General features: G+C 34.1%; 1 non-coding gene across 1 annotated transcript; it reads left to right on the forward strand.

Annotated features, from left to right (window-relative positions):
• The first annotated feature begins 5,949 nt into the window (after nucleotides 1-5,949).
• LOC117214591 lies at nucleotides 5,950-6,068 on the forward strand. Its single transcript, XR_004488900.1, has one exon. It is a non-coding gene; the product is annotated as a 5S ribosomal RNA (ribosomal RNA).
• The last annotated feature ends 246 nt before the right edge of the window (nucleotides 6,069-6,314 follow it).

Raw genomic sequence — 6,314 nt, forward strand, 5'->3', positions numbered from 1 at the left:
TGATACACAGATATTAGCAATCAATATTTTTAAATCAATATTTGAGACGAATTTCTAATATCCGCAATCTACGTAGTATTTAGTACATTTAAATATCTACCTTTAGGTACTGGAATTTGTTATTAATTTAATTAATAACTATGTTATTGAATAGTAAATTGTAGTAGTACTAATAGTTTATTTTTTCTGCCTTGCGGCTTTGAAAAAGGAGATTTTTTATTACAATTCTTTCTTAAAAGAATGAAAAGAGAAACAAAAAACAACGCTAATTTTACAAAGCAAAAAGCAAATATATTAACTTACATTCAAGTGCATAATAAATAAAAGGAAAGTTCTTCTTTTTGATAACTTAAAAACTTAGTCTTTGGCTTTCCATCGCTTTGTCCTTCTTCTTTTCATTATCTTCCTCATCCATAACTTTCCTCTTTTTTGTCTTCTTGCTATTTCTTGTCTCGATTTATCGTTCCATCCTGATCATTCCCTCGTATTCTTTATTTTATTATTCGTATTTTTCCGCATAGTATACATTTTCTTCTTTGCCTTTTTCCAGTATCTGTTCGCTATTTTTTCATTTCTGCACCTAAATCTTGTAATCATTGCTCGATGCCTTCCCTGTACTCTGCTACGAACAGCGCCTATAGGCGCTTAGCCACAGTATCTTTCTCCGAGTATCGTGCCATCCGTGCGACCGATCTCTCCCACTGTCACGCTGGCTGCTCAGAGAGCATTTCGTTTCTGAGCGTTCCGCAGCGAAAGAGTTAAATACTCTGCTCTGTCTTCTCTAACTTTCCAATATCTCTTGTTACATCTCTCTTCCGCGGTTTTTCTTATTGTTCCTCTGCTGCCTCTGCTCATTTCGGTCTACCTGTACCACATCCACGAGCATCCGTTCCGTTATCCATTAGGTTACCGTCTATATGTCTGTCTATCCCTTTCTGTGCATCTAACCCTCGTTCTAACCCTCTCCCACTTCTACATTTCCTCTTTCGGCTTCAAATTGATCTCTCTCCAATATTCCTTGATTATTTTGTTTCCACCCTTCGTTTTCGATATTCTTACTCGATTCTTATTCGATTTCTTCCAGTATTATATGCATGGAAAAATAATGGACTGTTTAAACACTGTTTTAATATTTGAATGCCATATCTACATGTTTTCGATACTATTCGTCGATAACCTAAAGCTTTTTCATTTAACTGGCCCAGGAATCACTATGTATACAGCGTGATCTCGACAGAATGGAGACGTGATACTTACAAAACTATTTTTAACGCGTTAAATATCACGGTAGTCGTTGGTGACTTTATTAGAACTATGAAATTTATTAGAATGAATAATGTATGAATTTGGTTAAATAAAATGGTCAGCATATTACATTACAGAATGATGAAAATAAGGTAAGGAAAATTTCAGGTAAGGGAAAATAATGAGGAAAATAAGGTAAGGAAAATTTCATGGACTAAAAGATTCTCAACAATCTAAATGATGTAGATAACATCGTTAAAAAAAGTGCGTAGATACAAAAAAATATTTTGGAAAAATTAAATGTTATTGTGTAGATACATACATATTATAAACCGTATATCCAAACCCAAATTGTAAATATATTATTTACCTAATCTAACTTTCGTCTCTTATTTTGAATGTTTTCCTGCTTCTTCTTCTTCCTCTTTTTCTTCCTCTTCTTCTACTTCGTTATTTTCGTTATCTTTTTTTTGTAATTCTTTATTATTCAATTCATGTAAATCTTCAGCGATTATCTGCATACTCCAGAATAAATAAAGGATTCCAGAATATTTAACAAAATATAAGAACATTACAAGCAAATAAGATAAGTTCGAGAACTAATGGAACTTTAATACTTTTTTCATAAGAACTATTGAGCTTCGACCATTTTTTGAGGCTTTTATTCCTTGCAATGAGTACGATACAATAAAAAGAATGAAAATCATGCTAACGGTCAATTTTGCAGTGCATTTCTTAAATAGATTTCCAGCGATCCGAAGGTGTAGAATCACCTCCTAAAGTTATGGAAAATAATGTTTCGACACACTGTATATGCATTTTTAGAGAAATATCTTCATTTTTTAATTAAAACGATTTTAATTATTGCTATAATGTAGTCTTATCTAAAGTTGCGATTTTCTAAGAAATTTATAAAGTACGAAATATTTTATCCATTAACTAACTTTACAGAAAAACGTCAAGGGGTTTCAAATTGAATAAACATGCTAGCTATTTTTAAACTGTTTAGTATATCAAATATATTTATAAAAAGTAAAATTCATATAAGATTTGCTGGATAAAAAGTTGTCATGCTGTTGAACAAACATGTTAAGCTATTCTTAATAATTTCTCCAGATATAAAGTGCTTGTCACCCTCCAATCAAGACAAAAGATCCAATGAAGTTTCTATCAAGTGACATGCCCGGTGCACGAAGTTCAGTGCACTGCATTCATCGCTTTCACCGTTTCCACCCCTATAACAAGTGCGCGCAATTACCCTTCGCTGTGCGTGCTGCGCTAGGGTGAAACGATGATGGCGGATCTCAAACGCTGTGCTCGTCGCGGTTGCAATGTTCGTCGAAGTGCGTGCACATCGTTGACACGCAAGCATCGTTTAGAAAATTCCTGTTCGTTTGCCGGCGGCGCGGCACGGCGTAGTCGTTCAAAGGGGCACGCTGATGCGAAGGAGCGCTGTCATATCGACCACATTCTTTATACTTTATACGCTTGCATCTCTCGTCTCCTAAAGGTTTCACGGAAACGTGGCATTACGGCGATTATGATAATCAATATCACCAAGATCAGACGTATACCATGGTAGGAAAAATCTAGCATTATTTTTCTTTCCTTTTTTTTTTAATCATATATCAGATTTTTCACATTGCTTGTAAATTTTGTTTACACTCTATTAATATAAATGCAAAGTATTGTGGAACCGGATTGTGCACTTTTTATTTGAAATGAAAATAACAAATTACCTCAAATTATCTTAAATATATTTGAAAATAAAGTTGTTTGCGAATAAATTCCAAAATCTTATTCGAGTAAATTATTCGTAAATAATTTGCGAAATATTTGATTATTTGAAATAAGAATAGAGGATACAGGATAATAAATAAAAGTCTTTTGTGTATGAGAAATTGTATGAGGAACATAATATCATTCTTTCGGATCGAGAAGCGAGAAAGTTAAAAAGTATAAAAAGGAGTGGACTTAAACTTGCACATGCAAATACATTTGCTATAAAAAGGGTAGAAGTTCCGTATACCATTAATAAATATGATATAAAATAATATTTAGTATAAAACAAGTGTAAAAAAAGGTAAGTTTTATTTGAATAATTATTTGAATAAAAGTTTGCTGGCCAATTGTGTCTTAGAATTACGGAATAGAAAAAAGAAAAATGGCAAATAAATGGTAAAAGAACGATGAAAAGTGTCGAAAGCAGCATCAATTGGTGGATAACAGGACGTTATTATTTTACTTCCATACTATTGGATGGACGGTAGTTGTGAATATATCAGTGCTGTACTAATACATAGATTCATACGTTGTGCTATTAAACGACGACGACTTTTTTTCATAAATTCTAACAATAACGTGAATGTCATCGACCATAGTTAGGAAAACAGAATTTAAAAAAATAATCACGACACAGTTATTGACAATGGTGATCGCTTTTGCACAGACACGAACCATCAATTTTTTATGTTTGAGTTAAGCTTTCGTGCTATTCGATAAAATAGTGGAATATGATAAAATTACAATTTCTAACAAAAATAAACGAAAGTAAATACTTTACACATATTTTTACGTAAGCTTTAGAAACCTATTTTTCTATATTAACAGAGATAGAAATTAATACAATTTTTCACGTTGTATCCCAATTTGAGCTACAAGGATTTGGGAAGAAAAACAGGGAGTAAGTAAGTAGATAAATACGAGGAAGAAGTAGCAATGCATCTTCGTCGAAAATGCAAAATGTTCATTTTCTAAAAAACAATTTTGAAAATTCATCTGGTATACACGGTAAGTATTAACTGTAACTTCTATTTCTGTTTTTATTTGTAAACGGAGACAATGTCGCGATTTCTTTCTTGTCTTCGGTACCATATATATTTACTGTTGATCTATATCATCGATGTTTTCTATTTTGTATTGGATGAAAATAACTTCGTTAATAAGATTTTTATTTGGTAATAAAAATAAAACTGATGGTACGGACCGACAGCAACATCAATGATAGCAGCTAATCATGGCAATGTTGGTGTTTACAAATACAGTACGATATACAGTGACCCATGACTACGAAACATTTTGAAATTTTATTAGCAGTATAATGAAACCCGATCATCATAATATTACTTGGTAATATTTGAAATTGATCTGAAGGTGTATAAATATATTAGCCTACGTGTATATATTGGATATTATATATTAGCGGCAATGCATCTTCGTGACAATTAATGGTCGATATCCCGTCACTATTTAGCCTTACCGTAATTTACGGCTGGACTGAGGGCCCAATAAAGAGCTCGGCAGGGTGCTTGAGTAAATGTTTCGAAAATAATCGATAGCCGGCGACTCGAAGTCGCCGAGCTATGAGGTGTCGACGATATGACCGTTTAGAGCTTAGAGGATGCGTGAGATAATTTAACAATATATTAAGGCAGAGATAATGGTGATCCGATGTTGTATCGTCAAAGAATATAGACTTTGCTTAAAGAATCTGACCATAGAACGAGGGGAGACAACGATGCCTTTTTGGTAAGCGAACTGTGAGAGACTGCACGGCAATTATCTCGGAATTACGAAAGAGTAAAGTCTTCTTAGGTTAAAGTTGTAATATATACATATGTAGAAATTACAAGTCGCTTGCTGCTAACGTATAACAGGGTGGTTGGTAACTGGTGGTACAAGCGGAAAGGGGGTGATTCTACGCGAAAAAATATAGGATAAAATTTCTTTTTTAATTTTTTTCTTTTTTAAATTTTTTTAAAAATCTACAGTGAAATCCATTATAACGAGACGTGATAAAGTGCACGCGTGCCGAGCGGAAATTCAAAGTCGATTTTCTCGAAAACAAAGCCTCAGACGAAAAATTTTTATTCTATATTTTCGACTTCTTTTTTCGCGTAGAACCACCCCCTTTCCGCTTATACCGCCAGTTACTAACCACCCTGTATACTGTAACTTATAAGGGAAGTTCGGCCACTCGAAGTGTCAAATTGCAATCTTTGCACAAATGTAGTTCGTGTGAGGCTAAAAAAAGGACAATTCTTCTTATCTTCAAGTTTTATTCAGGAGATAAAAATATATTGACTTTCTTATGCAATCCTGCAGCTTCCGTTGCATAAAATCTGACAATGCAAGTTTCAAGTTGCAGAATGCAATGGTTGGAAAGTTATGGTTATATAAAACTGGGCATTAGGTTATTTTACATGCTATTTGATTCTATACTGATTCTGGTACTGAATTCTATTCATACGTCCAGTGAATGGACCACACAGACAGCACCTAATTGATCCGGAGACATCAGCAGTCACATGCTCTTGACTTCTGCTTAGCTCTTTAAAAAATGTATTGTGTTTCGATCGGTTCCATCAACGATGCCATCGAATCGATGTTGTTATGATGATAAAAACGGCGGCACAAAAATTCGCACAGGCGATTGGCAAAGTCATCGTCATGAAAACGATTTCTTCCCCTCATCCAGTTCCTTAGCTGGCCGCCAATTGGATTCTATTTTTTGTGCATGCGTATCATCAGGAGCTATAGTTAAATTCGTCAAAAATTAGTATGTACTAGTATGTACTAGTTTGAAAAATAGATCCTGATCCAGACCTAATATTTTTTTCTCGGTGTATACGATCATAGATCATTAAAAAAAGAACAAAACATGAAAAATATGGATAACATGAAATAACAAAACTGATTACTTCAGCCAACGCCCATACCGCGTTGAAAATACTCGTTCTCGTCCGATCACGAAAGTCAAGCAGCGCTGGGCACGGTTAGTACTTAGATGGGTGACCGCTTGGGAATTCCGTGTGGTGTTGGCTCTCTTTTTACTTTTCTTAACATTTAGCCAAGCGAGCCATCGGATCTCCCCTCTGTGAAGAACATCGCTGTGTGACCGTACGGGGAGATCTCCCTTTTTGACTTTAGTAAAGCGTTTTCTTTTTCGTTGTTATTGTTATTATCAGTTATTGTTTACCTGGAATTATTCCCAATTAATTGCGACTCTTTTTCTGCTTTTATTAAGTGCAATATGTCATAAAATACACCAATTTAGTGGTCTTAAAATT

Source organism: Bombus bifarius, unplaced genomic scaffold (genome assembly GCF_011952205.1).
Source record: "Bombus bifarius isolate JDL3187 unplaced genomic scaffold, Bbif_JDL3187 scf7180000009201, whole genome shotgun sequence".
Lineage (NCBI taxonomy): Eukaryota > Metazoa > Arthropoda > Insecta > Hymenoptera > Apidae > Bombus > Bombus bifarius.